Raw genomic sequence first — 16056 nt, forward strand, 5'->3', positions numbered from 1 at the left:
TGTTCTTAACTGACTTGCCTGGTTAAAAAAAAGAGGTCTCTGCTGTGTTCACATGAGGGAAGACCACAAGAGAGAAAGACACACACAGAGAGTAGTATGAAGAGAGTGTTACTCACAGTTGATGGATGAGGCTGAACCTGGTCATATCACTGTCAGACAGATTCTGTACGAGAAGCAGAAAGATAGATATAAAATATTTTTTTAATTCAAATCTCTGTGTTCTTTACTGTAAATGAACATGTTGTTATGTTGGGTTTTGTAAAATAACATAACAATCTGTCATTCTGATTGAAGGTGGATACAAGTAGAGTAGTATATAACTGCGATAGCAGAGTAGATCAGTGTTTTTCGTTTGGGGTAACAAGGACTTGGTACTTGGCCTATCCACAGGGTGTTCTTGAGAAGACTCATGAGACCATAGGCTTTCTGGTAAAATGCACTTGAAGGAGTACTTCAAGGGTATTCTGGGCAGAGCTGAATGTACTTGATGGTACAGTAACCGAAAAAAGGTTGAGAACCACCGGAGCAGCTGATACAATAGTAGAGACCACTTATGGAATGTATCACTTCTTACCTTACACTAGATGGCAGCATGACGCTAAAACAGCTAAAAGCTACATGCTTGCTTTTAATGTGAAAAGGATCGTTATTGTATGGTCCTACTTGTGCACATTGATCCAGTGCAGATTACAATCAATCTTATTTTGTCCATAATTTGTTTACTAAATGTTCCATTCCAGTCCCGTGACATGTTACCTTTGAAATAATTCCGATGACATATCTGAATGTCTACTCACGCACACCCCTCAATAAATGTTAAATCCCCTGTGCAGTCTCTTTAATTTAAATCTATTTAACAAATTTGTATTTACAATGGCAGATAGGATCGTCTAGAGTCTAGAGCCTACCCCGCTTACCCCTTCACAGTAGGAGGATACATATGCAAATAAAAGATGACTGGTCATTGGTCAGAATAATCCGATCAGATTCTGAGGTTCAATGACAAGGTTGCTGTTCTGGAAAGAGCCAAGAACTTGTCTTCCTCAACAACTACTATCCTGAAGCTGTGCGCCAGAAGATAAAATAACATTGCTTACATCCTCTATGACAGGCTCATTGTCCACCCTCCCTCCTAAAAGCCTGGAAGGGATGAGAGAGCCAAGCACATGGGTTTGTAGCTTCAACCCCGCAGCTCACACACTTACACACACCAGCTGATTAATGGGCTGCTGAATGTTCATTTATATCTTGCTTTGTTTGTTCTTTTACATATTATGAGACGCTACCCAGGAAAGGGATGAAATAAGCCCATATTTATGTAGCCTTAGAAATAAGGTTCATAAAATCAATAACTTGCTAACATCAGATAACATTCAGATATTAGCCATTTCTGAGACTCACTTAGATAATTAATTTGATGATACAGAAGTAGCAATACAAAGATATAACATCTATAGAAGAGACAGGAATGCTTATGGGGAGGTATTGCTATATACACTACATGACCAAAAATATGTGGACACCTGCTCATTGAACATCTCATTCCAAAATCATTGGCATTAATATGGAGTTGGTCGCCCTTTGCTGCTATAACAGCCTCCACTCTTCTGGGAAGGCTTCCCACTAAATGTTGGAGCAATGCTGCGGGGACTTGCTTCCATTCAGCCACAAGAGCATTAGTGAGGTTGGGCACTGATGTTGGGCAATTAGGCCTGGCTCGCAGTTGGTGTTCCAATTCATCCCAAAGGTGTTCGATGGGGTTGAGGTCAGGGCTGTGTACAGGCCTGTCACATTCTTCCACACCGATCTCGACAAACCATTTCTTTATGGACCTCGCTTTGTGCATGGGGGCATTGTCATGCTGAAACAGGAAAGGGCCTTCCCTAGACTGTTGCAACAAAGTTGGAAACACAGAATTGTCTAGAATGTCAGTCTATGCTGTAGCGTTAAGATTTCCCTTCACGGGAACTAAGGGACCTAGCCCGAAGCATGAAAACAGCCCCAAATCATTATTCCTCGTCCACCAAACTGTACAGTTGGCACTATGCATTGGGGCACGTAGCATTCTCCTGGAATCTACCAAACCCAGTTTCGTCGGACTGCCAGACGGTGTGATTAGTGTGATTAATCACTCCAGAGAATGCGTTTCCACTGCTCCAGGGTCCAATGGCGGCAAGATTTACACAACTCCAGCAGAAGCTTGGCCTTGCACATGGTGATCTTAGGCTTGTGTGCGGCTGCGTGGCCATGGAAACCCATTTCACAAAGCTCCCGACGAACAATTATTATGCTGTCAGAGGCAGTTTGGAACTCGGTAGTGAATGTTGCATCCGAGGACAGACAATTTTTACACGCTATGCGCTTCAGCACTCGACGGTCCCATTCTGTGAGCTTGTGTGGCCTACCACTTCGTGGGTGAGCAGTTGTTGCTCTCAGATGTTTCCACTTCACATTACCAGCACTTACAGTTGACCGGGGCAGCTCTAGCAGTGCAAAAGTCTTACAAACTGACTTGTTGGAAAGGTGGTATCCTATGACAGTGCCACGTTGAAAGTTACTAAGCTCTTCAGTAAGGGCCATTCTACTGCAAAGTTAGTAGAATGGCCCGTACTGAAGAGCTGAGTGGATGAAATAGCCAAATCCACTAATTTGAAGGGGTGTCCACATACTTTTGTACAGTATATTTTCAGAGCCATTTCCCTATATTGCTTAGAGAAGATCTCATGTTAAGTGATATTGAAGTTCTGTGGTAGCAGGTTAAACCTGCCTCATCTGAAGCTTAATATTTTGGGGTGTTGCTATAGGCCACCAAGTGCTGACAGTCAGTAACTAAATCATGTGTGTGAAATGCTTCATAGTGTATGTGATGTAAACAGAGAAGTCTACTTTCTTGGGGACCTGAATATTGACTGGTTTTCATCAAGCTGTCTGCTCAAGAGGAAGCTTCTCACTGTAACCAGTACCTGTAATCTAGTTCAGGTTATTAATCGACCTACCAGGGTGTTTACAAGCACTACAGGGACAAGATCATCCACATGTATTGATCACATTTTAAATAATGCTGTATAACTTTGTTCTAAAGCTGTATGCGTACCCATTGGAACAGTGATCACAATATAGTAGCTACAATACTACCTTCAGAAAGTATTCAGACTCCTTAACCTTTCCCAAATTTTGTTACATTACAGACGTATTCTAAAATCGATTAAATAAATAAAAATCCTCAGCAATCTACACACAGTACCCCATAAACACAAAGTGGAAACAGGTATTTGATTTTTTTTGCAATTTTTTAAAACATAAAAAACAAATACCTCGTGTACATGAGTATTCAGACCCTTTACTATGAGACTCTTGGATAAATCCAAGATGGCGTAGCAGTCGGTCGTGTGTTGTGTTTGTCTTTGTTTGTCTTTGTTTTATCCCGTGTAAATATATGTTTTTGAAAAATATTTTCTCATATACATTTTAATCTCACATTCTATCTACGAACTAAATTTACTTTCCTGCAACCCGCCTCACCTAATGTGGTACGGATCTGCAATTTTTATTCCTTATAACTGGAACCTCCGTCAGGAGCTAGCCAGCTAACTAGCTACTAGTCTTTGTTAAACACGGCTAGCGGTAGGACAATACATGCCAGTCTGCACAGCATATCGGACTGCTTCCCCCTACTACATCACCGGATTCCTGTCGCTCTGGATCATTACACTGGATCATCGCAGCTAGCTGCTACCGAGTGGCTAGCAAGCAAGCATCAGTTAGCCTTGAGCTAGCCACGAGCTAGGCCCATATACCAGCTAACTCTAGGGCTACAATACCTCTTTTACCAATTGGCCTGAACCTTTTGTTGTCGACGCCGTGCCACGCCGATCCATCACGACTGATTTGCCGATGTGGTCGCCCAATGTGGTCTCAACGGGATTTTCCGTTGCAATGTCGCCGAAGACCCATTTCTTGCCCTGGCCCACTAGCTTTCTAAGCGCCGTGTCTCCCACTCGCCTAGCGTAGTACTGACTACTGAACGGCTCCCTGACTCACCTATTGCTGTTCTTTGGACCCTATGATCACTCGGCTACACAGCTGATACCCCCTGGACTGTTTCAGTAACACAGTACCTCATTTTATTAATCTGTTGGCCCCAGCCTCGAATTTAGGTCCTGTATGTACCTAACTGACCCGCTCTGCCCATTCATCTCCATTTAACCGTTGTTGTCTTAGCTCTCCCGATCAACACCTGTTGACTGCTTTATGCCTCTCTCTAATGTCAACATGCCTTGTCTACTGCTGTCTTGGCTAGCCCTTATTGTTTTATTTCACTGTAGAGCCTTCAGTCGTGGTCACCTGGCCTTATATAGCTCTTTTGTCCCACCCCCCACACATGCGGAGACCTCACCTGCCTTAACTGGTCCCACCAGAGACAAAACCCCTCTCATCGTCACTCAACGCCTAGGTTTACCTCCACTGTACTTACATCCTACCATACCCTTGTCTGTACATTATTCCCTGAATCTATTCTACCACGCCCAGAAATTTGCTCCTTTTATTCTCTGTTCCCAACACACTAGACAACCAGTTCTTACAGCCTTCAGCCGTACCCTTATCCTACTCCTCCTCTGTTCCTCTGGTGATGTAAAGGTTAACCCAGGGCCTGTAGACCCCAGTGCCACACCTATTTCCCAGGTGCTATCATTTGTTGACTTCTGTAACCGTAAAAGCCTTGGATTCATGCATGTTAACATCAGAACATTTTCACTTAGGGGTGTACTCACTTTTGTTGCCAGCGGTTTAGACATTAATGGCTGTGTGTTGAGTTATTTTGAGGGGACAGCAAATGTGCACTGTTATACAAGCTGTACACTCACTACTTTACATTGTAGCAAAGTGTCATTTCTTCAGTGTTGTCACATGAAAAGACATACTCATCAAATATTTACAAAAATGTGAGGGGTAAAGTGATATACTGTATATATCAATGATGTTGCTCTTGCTGCTAGTGATTCTCTGATCCACCTCTACGCAGATGACACCATTCTTTATACTTCTGGCCCTTCTTTGGACACTGTGTTAACAAACCTCCAGACGAGCTTCAATGCCATACTACACTCCTTCCATGGCCTCCAACTGCTCTTACATGCTAGTAAAACTAAATGCATGCTTTTCAACCGATAGCTGCCCGCACCCACCCGCCCGACTAGCATCACTACTCTGGACGGTTCAAATACCTAGGTGTCTGGTTAGACTGTAAACTCTCTTTTTCAGACTCACATTTATCATCTCCAATCCAAAGTTAAATCTAGAATCAGCTTCCTATTTCGCCACAAAGCCTCCTTCACTCATGCTGCTAAACATACCCTCGTAAAAAAATCCTTGACTTCGGAGATGTCATTTACAAAATAGCCTCCAACACTTTACTCAGCAAACTGGATGTAGTCTATCACAGTGCCATCCGTTTTGTCACCAAAGCCCCATATACTACCCACCACTGCGACCTGTATGCTCTCATTGGCTGGCCCTCGCTTCACATTAGTCGCCAAACCCACTGGCTCCAGGTCATCTATAAGTCTTTGCCAGGTAAAGCCCCGCCTTATCTCAGCTCACTGGTCACCATAGCAACACCCACCAGTAGCACGCGCTCCAGCAGGTATATTTCACGGGTCATCCTCAAAGCCAACTCCTCATTTGGCCACCTTTCCTTCCAGTTCTCTGCTGCCAATGACTGGAACGAATTTAAAAAATCACTGAAGCTGGAGACTGAAGCTGAAGCTGGAGACTCACTAACCTTAAGCATCAGCTGTCAGAGCAGCTTACCGATCACTGCAACTGTACACAGCCCATCTGTAAATGGCCCACCCAACTACCCCATTCCCCAAATTATTTGTTTTTGTTCTTTTTGCACCCCAGTATCTCAACTTGCACATCATCATCTGCATATCTATCACTCCAGTGTTAATGCTAAATTGTAATTAATTTTGCCACTATGGCCTATTTATTGCATTTGCACACACTGTTTCTAGATTTTTCTGTTGTGTTTTTGTTTCTATTGTGTTATTGACTGTGTGTTTGTTTATCCCATGTGTAACTCTGTGTTGTTGTTTTTGTTGCACTGCTTTGCTTTATCTTGGCCAGTACTCAAATGTGAATGAGAACTTGTTCTCAACTGGCCTACCTGGTTAAATAAAGGTGAAAAAAAAAAAATAATAATAATTTTGATATTGAGCTCAATCCTGTTTTCATTGATCATCCTTGAGATGTTTACAACATGATTGGAATTCATCTGTGGTATATTCAATTGATTAGACATGATTTGGAAAGGCACAGACCTGTCTATATAAGGTACCACAAGTTGACAGTGCATGTCAGAGCAAAATCCAAGCCGTGAGGAGGAATGAATTGTCCGTAGAGCTCCGAGACAGGATTGTGTCGAGGCACAGATCTGGGGAAAGGTGTCAAAAAATTTCTGCAGCATTGAAGGTCCCCAAGAACACAGTGGCCTCCATCATTCTTAAATGGAAGAAGTTTGGAACCCCCAAGGCTCTTCCTAGAGATGGCCGGCTGGACAAACTGAGCAATCAGGGGAGAAGGGCCAATGTCAGGGAGGTGACCAAGAACCCAATGTTTTATGGCTTTTCAACCTCTGCCATATTGTGGATTCAGAGCTATTTAACTAATAGAACTCAGAGGGTTCTCTTCAATAGAAGCTTCTCAAATTAAACATGTAGGGTGTGGTGTACTGCAGCTCTCTAGGCCCTCAACTCTTTTCTATTTTTACCAATGACCTGCCACTGGCATTAAACCAAACTGTGTTTCTATTTATGCTGATGATTCAACCATATACGTGTCAGCACCACAACTAATTAAGTCACTGAAACCCTTATGAAGGAGTTGCAGTCAGTTTTGGAATGGGTGGCCAGTAATAAACTGGTCCTGAACATCTCTAAAACTAAGAGCATTCCCTAAGCTCTTAGACCTCACCTGAATCTGGTAATGAATGGTGTGGCTGATTAACAAGTTGAGGATACTAAATTACTTGGTGTTATCTTACATTGTAAACTGTTATGGTCAAAACATTTAGATTCAATGGTTGTAAAGATGGGGAGAGGTCTGTTCTCTGCTTTTTTGACACCATACTCCAAAAAGCAAGTCATGCAGGTTCTAGTTTTGCATTATCTTGATTATTATCTTAGTCATGTGGTAATGTGCTCCCAAGAAAAACCTAGTTAAGCTGCAGGCTGGCCCAGAACAGAGCTGCACGTCTTGCTCTTCATTGTAATCAGATGGCTAATATAAATACTATGCATGCCAGTCTCTCTTGACTAAGAGTTGAGGAGAGACTGACTGCATTACTTCTTCTTTTGACAAGAAATATTAATGTGTTGCATAGTCATCTTACACTCAACTCTGACACACACACACTTACCCCACCAGACATGCCACCAAGGGTCTTTTCACAGTCCCCAAATCCGGAACAAATTTTAAAACCCCTACAGTATTATATAGAGCCATTATTGCATGGAACTGCCTCCCATCTCATATTGCTCAAATGAATAGCAAACCTGGTAAAAACAAACAAACAGGTAAGGCAACACATCACGGCACAACGCCTTTCCCATATTTGACCTAGATATTTTGTGTGTATGTGTTGATATGTAGGCTATGTGTTCCATTTTTATTTTTATTTATTTAGTTCTGTCCTTGAGATGTTCCTGTCACTTAATGTTCTGTAATATGTCACGTTTCATGTTTTGTGTTGACCCCGGGAAAAGTAGCTGCTGCTTTCTCAACAGCTAATGGGGATCCTAATAAAATACCTCACATTTCATCCCACCTGAACAGGCAAAAATTCCAGGCATTTTTTCAAACAGCTCTTACACAAAAAGGACATCATCATAATTTTCACAATTTCAGTGTGATTTCGATATACGGAAATATAATAAAAATAACAGAATCATGTTTTTGACTGCACTTCCCCTGAATATGTTTTCAATGGTTTCTTTGAAGCAAAGAAGTTGCCTTGAATTCCAGAGAAAAACTACACCAAAAATGATTAACATAAAATATGCTCTAAATCCTTCTAAATTATGTATTTCTCTCTTCATTCATAATTGATTGCTTCAGGTCTCATGCTATATTACGTTTTGTTAGCTCTTGCATGTATTATGTTGAATTGGTTTTCAGTGATTATAAAAACAAATTTAATACCAATTGTAAAATGATGATGAATAGAATACTAATTGTTTTTGACGACTCCTTGATCTTGGTCTATGTGTAGGCTATTCAGTGACCTGTACAATCATGTATTCGGAACAAGGTAGTTTTATCTACACAGTTGTCCAATACTTATAATAACATATGTGAGCATGTCAAGTGTAGTTACTAATAATGTACTGTATCTGTGTTTACTGTGTAATGCAAATGAATGACATCATGGTTACCAAAGCAGTTAGAGAGTAATGGTGTAACTGTGAGGTGCAATATTGTATTTCTACATTTTCTTAGATGAGTAACACAGCATGCACCAGAAGGAGAGGTACCAAGAGGGGAACATTCTATTTGAAGAAGACCCTAGCGTGATTAACGTTCGTAAGCAGGTTCATAATTTAATCTTCTGTAAATCAGTTTGATAGAGAGAATGCTGGTGGGAGGAGCTATAGGAGGACGGGCTCATTGTAATGGCTGGAATGGAATAAATGGAACAGAGTCAAACATGCGGTTTCCATATGTTTGATTTGTTTGATACCGTTCCATTTATTCCATTCCATGCCATTACAATGAGCCGTCCTTCTATAGCTCCTCCCACCAGCATTCTCTCTATCAAACTGATTTACAGATGATTAAATCATGAACCTGCTTCTATTATTACTTAATATTACTTAATATGAAAGGGGTCACAGTAGAAACAGACCCCCACGCACATGGTGCAAGCATTCACTCCCTTGAAGCTGGAAAAAAAGTTGCTGCCTAAAACGAGGCTCATCCTTTTGACACTAAATCGCCTGAGTGCCTTTTCATCTGCTGGTCTCAGATGTAATTATTTATGTGAAGTTTCACCCGGTGTTTGAAGGAAACAGAACAGGCCTATGCCCTACAACCACTCCTACATACTGAATACCAGCGGTGCCCACTGGAGAAGATACTTGAGCTTCTTCACTCTGCAGTACCTCAAAAATCATAGTCCAACCAGGCTTTGAAGAGACTGGTTTGAATTCTAAATCAGCTCGAGGAAAGATAGAGAGAGGTAGAACCATAATCTGACACAGCATGCCCTCTCCTAAAATCAACATAAGAAACTAAACTATTGTCATTTAGCAAGGAAAAAGGGAAAAAATGGAGGATCTCAGACTTGATGGTGTTATTATCTCCCTCTGTAACAAGACACTTGCTCTCTGTCCAACCACATCTTCCATGACTTACATACTATAGTACTTCTCTGCTGAGTAACGTAAGGCACTCCGCCATATAAAGTATAGGGAGAAATATTGAACTGCTACATTTTCAAACAACATCCAGGATTTGCTTCTAGCCAAAAATGGTGTGGAAAGACTGCCCCTCCACTGAACTGCCCTCTGTTGTGCCATTGGAGAAATTATGATATGTCATATAGGAAACATGAGAGAAAGACCTGCTCACTTTCTGAGAGCTGCATGCGCAGCCAACCATATGGTTAAAGCTATAAGTACCACATAAATATGCAAGGCACCCTCAGCACCCACACAGGCTGAAATGAGGTGAAATGGCGCCGGAGACATTCAAAATGGCGCCGGAGACATTAAAAAATGTAATATCATATGCTTCACAGAGTCGTGGCTGAACAACAACACTATCAACACACAGCTGGCTGGTTATACACTGTACCGGCAAGATAGAATAGCGACGTCTGGTAAGACGAGGGGCGGTGGACTATGTACTTTTGTAAATAACAGCAGGTGCACAATATCTAAGAAAGTCTCGAGCTATTTCTCACCTGAGGTAGAGCATCTCATGATAAGCTGTAGACCACACTATCTACCTAGAGTGTTTTTTGTAGTTGTTTACATACCATCACAGACTGAGGCTGGCACTGAGACAGCATTGAATGAGCTGTATTCTGCCATAAGCAAACAAGAAAACGCTCACCCAGAGGCGGTGCTCCTAGTAGCCAGGGACTTTAATGAAGGGAAACTTAAATCTGTTTTACCAAATTTCTATCAGCATGTTAAATGTGCAACCAGAGGGAAAAAACTCGGGACCACCTTTACTCCAGATACAGAGACGCATACAAAGCTCTCCCTCACCCTCCATTTGGCAGATCTGACCATAATTCTATCCCCTTGATTCCTGCTTACAAGCTAAAATTAAAGCAGGAAGCACCAGTGACTAGATCAATAAAAAAAGTGGTCAGATGAAGCAGATGCTAAGCTGCAGGACTGTTTTGCTAGCACAGACTGGAATATGTTCCGGGATTCCTCCGATGGCATTGAGGAGTACACCTCATTAGTCATTGGCTTCATCAATAAGTGCATCGTTGACGTCGTCCCCACAGTGACCGTATATACATACCCCAACCAGAAGCCATGGATTACAGGCAACATCCGCACTGAGCAAAAGGCTAGAGCTGCCGCTTTCAAGAAGCGGGACTCTAACCCGGAAGCTTATAAGAAATCCCGCTATGCCCTCCTACGAACCATCAAACAGGCAAAGGGTCAACACAGGTCTAAGATCAAATTGTACTACACCGGCTCTGACGCTCGTCGGATGTGGCAGGGCTTGCAAACCATTATAGACTATAAAGGGAAACACAGCCGAGAGCTGCTGAGTGACATAAGCCTACCAGACGACAAACTACTTCTATGCTCGCTTCGAGCTAAATAACATCGAAACATGCATGAGAGCACCAGCTGTTCTGGAAGACTGTGTGTCACGCTTTCCGCAGCCGATGTGAGTAAGACCTTTAAACAGGTCAACATTCACAAGGCCGCAGGGCCAGATGGATTACCAGGATGTGTACTGAGAGCATGCGCTGATCAACTTGCAAGTGTCTTCATTGATATTTTCAACCTCTCCCTGTCCGAGTCTGTAATACCAACATTTTTTAAGCAGAACACCATACTGCCTGTGTAACCTGCATAAACGACTACCAACCTGTAACATTGTGCTTTGAAAGGCTGGTCATGGCTCACATCAACACCATTATCCCAGAAACACTAGACCCACTGTAATTTGCATACCGCTCCAACAGATCCACAGATGATGCAATCTCTATTGCACTCCACACTGCCCTTTCCCACCTGCCCTGAATGACGGGTCGCCACTATATACAGGAGTTATGCTACACAACGAGTTGCTCTGCTAGGTGGGGGGATAGAGAGGGTAGAGAGGACCTGTGCTTGCCATGCTGTATGGCCTTTGTATTTAAAATAAAATAAAATGTTATCAGTCACATGCGCCCGAATACAACAATCTTACAGTGAAATGCTTACTTACGAGCCCCTAACAAACAATGCAGTTTAAAAAATATAGAAATATGAATAAGAAATAAAAGTACCAAGTAATTAAAGAGCAGCAGTAAAAAATAATAATAGCGAGACTATATACGGGGAGGTAGCGGTACAGAGTCAATGTGTGGGGGCACCGGTTAATTGAGGCAATATGTACATGTAGGTAGAGTTATAAATGTGACTATGCATAGATGATAACAACAAAGAGTAGCAGCGGTATAAAAGAGGGCACCACTGGACTGAGGGGCACCACTGGACTGAGGGGCACCACTGGACTGAGGGGCACCACTGGACTGAGGGGCTGCGACTCTGGCAGCTCCGGACGGGAGGGCGACTCTGGCAGCTCCGGACGGGAGGGCGACTCTGGCAGCTCCGGACGGGAGGGCGACTCTGGCAGCTCCGGACGGGAGGGCGACTCTGGCAGCTCCGGACGGGAGGGCGACTCTGGCAGCTCCGGACGGGAGGGCGACTCTGGCAGCTCCGGACGGGAGGGCGACTCTGGCAGCTCCGGACGGGAGGGCGACTCTGGCAGCTCCAGACTGTAGGGAGGAGACGGAGAGACAGCCTGGTGCGGGGGGCTGCCACCGGAGGGCTGGTGCGTGGAGGAGGCACCGGATCGACCAGACCGTGGAGGCGCACTGAAGGTCTCGAGCACCGAGCCTGCACAACCCTACCTGGCTGGATACTCCCCGTCGCCAGGCCAGTGTGGCGAGGTGGAATAGACCGCACTGGGCTGTGCTGGCGAATCAGGGACACCATGCGTAGGGCTGGTGCCATGTACCCCGGCCCGAGGAGACGTACTGGAGACCAGATGCGCTGAGCCGGCTTCATGGCAACTGGCTCGATGCCCACTCTAGCCCGGCCGATACGAGGCGCTGCGCTGTAACGCACCCGGGCTATGCCTCCGCTCCGGGGACACCTTGCGCCTCATGGCCTAACACGGTGCCTGCCCGGTCCACCTCCCTCCACGGTAAGCACGGGGAGTTGGCTCACGTCTCCTACCTGACTTAGCCACACTCCCCGTGTGCCTCCCCCAATACATTTTTGGGGCTGCCTCTCGTCCCAGCCGCGCTGCCGTGCAGCCTCCTCATACCACCGCCGCTCAGCTTTAGCTGCCTCCAGCTCTGCCTTGGGGTGGCGATTTTCCCCAGCCTGTGCCCAGGGTCCCTTGCCTTCCAAAATCTCCTCCCATGTCCATGAGTCTTGAGATTTCTGCTGCCCGTTACCACGATGCTTGGTCCTTTATTGGTGGGTGGTTCTGTAATGGAATTCCTCTTCTTCAGAGGAGGAGTAGCAAGGATCAGACCAATGTGCAGCGTGGTAAGTGTCCATAATGATATATTTAATAAATCAACAGAACACTGAACAAAATAACAAAAGTACAAACAAACAACCGAAACAGTCCCGTATGGTGAAAACACTAACACAGGATGCAACCACCCACAAAACACAATAGAAAACAGGCTCCCTAAATATGGCTCCCAATCAGAGACAACTGACACCTGCCTCTGATTGAGAACCATACTAGGCCAAACACATAGAAAAACAACATAGAATGCCCACCCCAACTAAAATAAAGACATAAAAAAGGAACTACGGTCAGAACCTCTTTTCAATCCTTGTCATATGAAGAAAAATAATGAAGAGAAATTACATATAAAATGTATCGTTGCTCATCGACGATTGGACATAAACATTACACAACAAGTTGGAAATCGTAAAATCAACAATGAGTGGTTTCAGTGGCTAACCGCAAACATTGCAAAACAATCACTAGCCTGCTATTCAGTGCAGTGGGTGTGTGGTCCAAGTCTGGGTCTAAAGGTCTCTTTTCCAAGCTTAAAAGGATAAACATACAACATTGGCCATGCGGTCAATCCAGCATGCTGTTCGGACTCTGCTGTTGGAACAAATTTATGTAGGACCTAACAGTTTGTGAGCCCTGTCTGTCACCTTTATAGTGCAATTAATGTATTGTTGTAACGACTGTCTTCAGGTGAAAGAGAGGAGGACCAAGATGCAGCGTGAATATAATCCATATTTAATGGGAATACTTAATTAAACAATGAACAAATACAACAAACCGCCAAAAACGAGCGAAGACGATACAGTCCCGTAACGTGAACACTAAACACTGCCACACTGGAACAGGAATAATCACCCACAAAATACCCAAAGAATATGGCTGCCTAAATATGATTCCCAATCAGAGACAACGATAGACAGCTGCCTCTAATTGAGAACCAATCTAGGCAACCATAGACTTACAAAACACCTAGACAGGGAAAAACCCCCATAAACATTCAAAACCCCTAGACAGGACAGAAACACATACAGTACATCACCCATGTCACACCCTGACCTAACCAAAATAACAAAGAAAACAAAGAATACTAAGGTCACGGTGTGACACTTGTTTAGTGTTGTGTTGTTTAGTGTTGTGTTGTGTTGTGTAGTGGTTATGCTGGCATGCATCCCCAAATGTTTTGTTTGCCCCACCAAAATGTACATGCAAATATCGCCACTGACTGCGTATATAGTACATGATGTGGTATAACACTCTTCAACAGCTCATAGTAGCAACCCCTTAGCAACATAGTCCATATGTTGATTTACTCCTTCAAGCTTCAGCTCACAATCATATTGATCTTCCTCTTGATCACAAACTAGCTCCAAAGCTTGTTTATTGTTTTTAGTCTGTAAACTGAACGGGAGAACTGATACTAGGGCAGTGACTTGGAGCAAGTTGTCTGTTTCCTTTTGAGTTTCATCCTCAAAGCTCCAGAGCTTGAATATGGCAAGTTGGCATGAGCGAGAGTGATGCAGACTCTTTCTAAATAGCTAAATGCTAAAGTTAACCAGACTCTGGCATTTGTGTTCACTCAGGGCCCGATCCCGACTTAGGAATTTATGTCTTTCCTATACACGCCTTTCCTACTCACACTTTCCTACACAGCCTTTCCTACACATTTCTCAGTATTTGGTATTCAGACTTACCTTATTCAGTCGCTTAACGAGCTCTGCAGTTGTGGCTATCAGGGCCGGCGCTAGTCCGAATCAGTTGGACGGGCCTTTGATTTCCACAGTTGGTCACCTTTTTCACAGGACCTCCTAGGTGTGCACAACTTGCGCGTTCACAACATATTTTAATGGGTGTTATAGTAAAGACCATAGGCAGCTCGCGAGATTCCCAGTTTGGGGAAGCTTACAATTCATCCTACTATTTCTATCGATCTGCGTGCGGGTTATCATTATTTTTATATGCACATTTTCGTGGAACAATTTAATTGAAATAATAGCGTTTTTGTTTCGCAAAATCAACTGTCACGTTGAGTTACAGTTCATATAAGGAAATCAGTCAATTTAAATATATTAATTAGAACCAATCTATGAATTTCAAATGACTAGGCAGGGGCGCAGCCATCCATGAGCGTGGGAGAGCATAGGCCCACCCATTTGGGAGCCAGGCCCATCCACTGGGGAGCCAGGCACAGCCAATCAGAATGAGTTTTTCCCCACAAAATGGCTTTATTACAGACATAAATACTCCTCAATTTCATCAGCTGTCCGGTTTGTTGGTCTCAGACGATCTGCGAAGAGTGTGCCAAGCTGTCATCAAGGCAAAGGTGGCTACTTTGAAGAATCTCAAAAATAAAATATATTTAGATTTGTTTAACACTTTTTTGGTTACTACATGATTTCAAATGTGTTATTTCATAGTTTTTATGACTTCACTATTATTCTACAATGTAGAAAATAGTAAAAATAAAGACAAACTCTGGGATGAGTAGGTGTATCCAAACTTTTGACTGGTACTGTATGTGGGGTGTTTCTGGAGGTGGCTCCCGATAGTGGCTTATATTTAACATGATACAAATTGTAAAATAAAACTGAGAAAAGCTTGGTTATATAATCAAAACAGTCCATAGCTTGGGTCTCCAAATTCATCTATGCAATTTATGAGGGCACACAATAAAAATTCTGAATATTGCCACAGCTATTTATAACATATTTCACTGTGGAAAAGGGGCACAATACATGTCATGTTGATATGATTTTCAGTTTGCTTCCATATGGCTGGTTTCACATTTGTCTCCAGGGATTTTTATTTTATTTTACTAGGCAAGTCAGTTAAGAACAAATTCTTATTTTCAATGACAGCCTAGGAACAGTGGGTTAACTGCCTTTTCCAGGGGAGAAGAACCACAGATTTGTACCTTGTCAGCTCAGGGGTTTTGAACTTGCAACCTTCTGGTTACTAATCCAACACTCTAACCACTAGGCTACCCTGGATGATCAGGAAACATAATTGAAAATCCCATTAGTCCCATTAGTCCCATTATCAATAGCTATCAATTTATAAATCACAGTGCATGGAGAATGCTGTAATTTCTGTTGATTTTTCCACTTAAAACCGGCGGTTTTGCTCAACTTTATTCATGGCTTCCTCGTGTGTAAACGTGATGAAATTATGAGGGAATTAAGTCAGGGTCAGAATATGGCTTATCTGTAGACTCACTTCCGCCACACCTTCATTTATTCGAGCTACACGTCAAACAAATAGTGGGTGAACAGCATG

Source organism: Oncorhynchus tshawytscha, linkage group LG01 (assembly GCF_018296145.1).
Source record: "Oncorhynchus tshawytscha isolate Ot180627B linkage group LG01, Otsh_v2.0, whole genome shotgun sequence".
NCBI classification, from domain to species: Eukaryota; Metazoa; Chordata; class Actinopteri; order Salmoniformes; family Salmonidae; genus Oncorhynchus; species Oncorhynchus tshawytscha.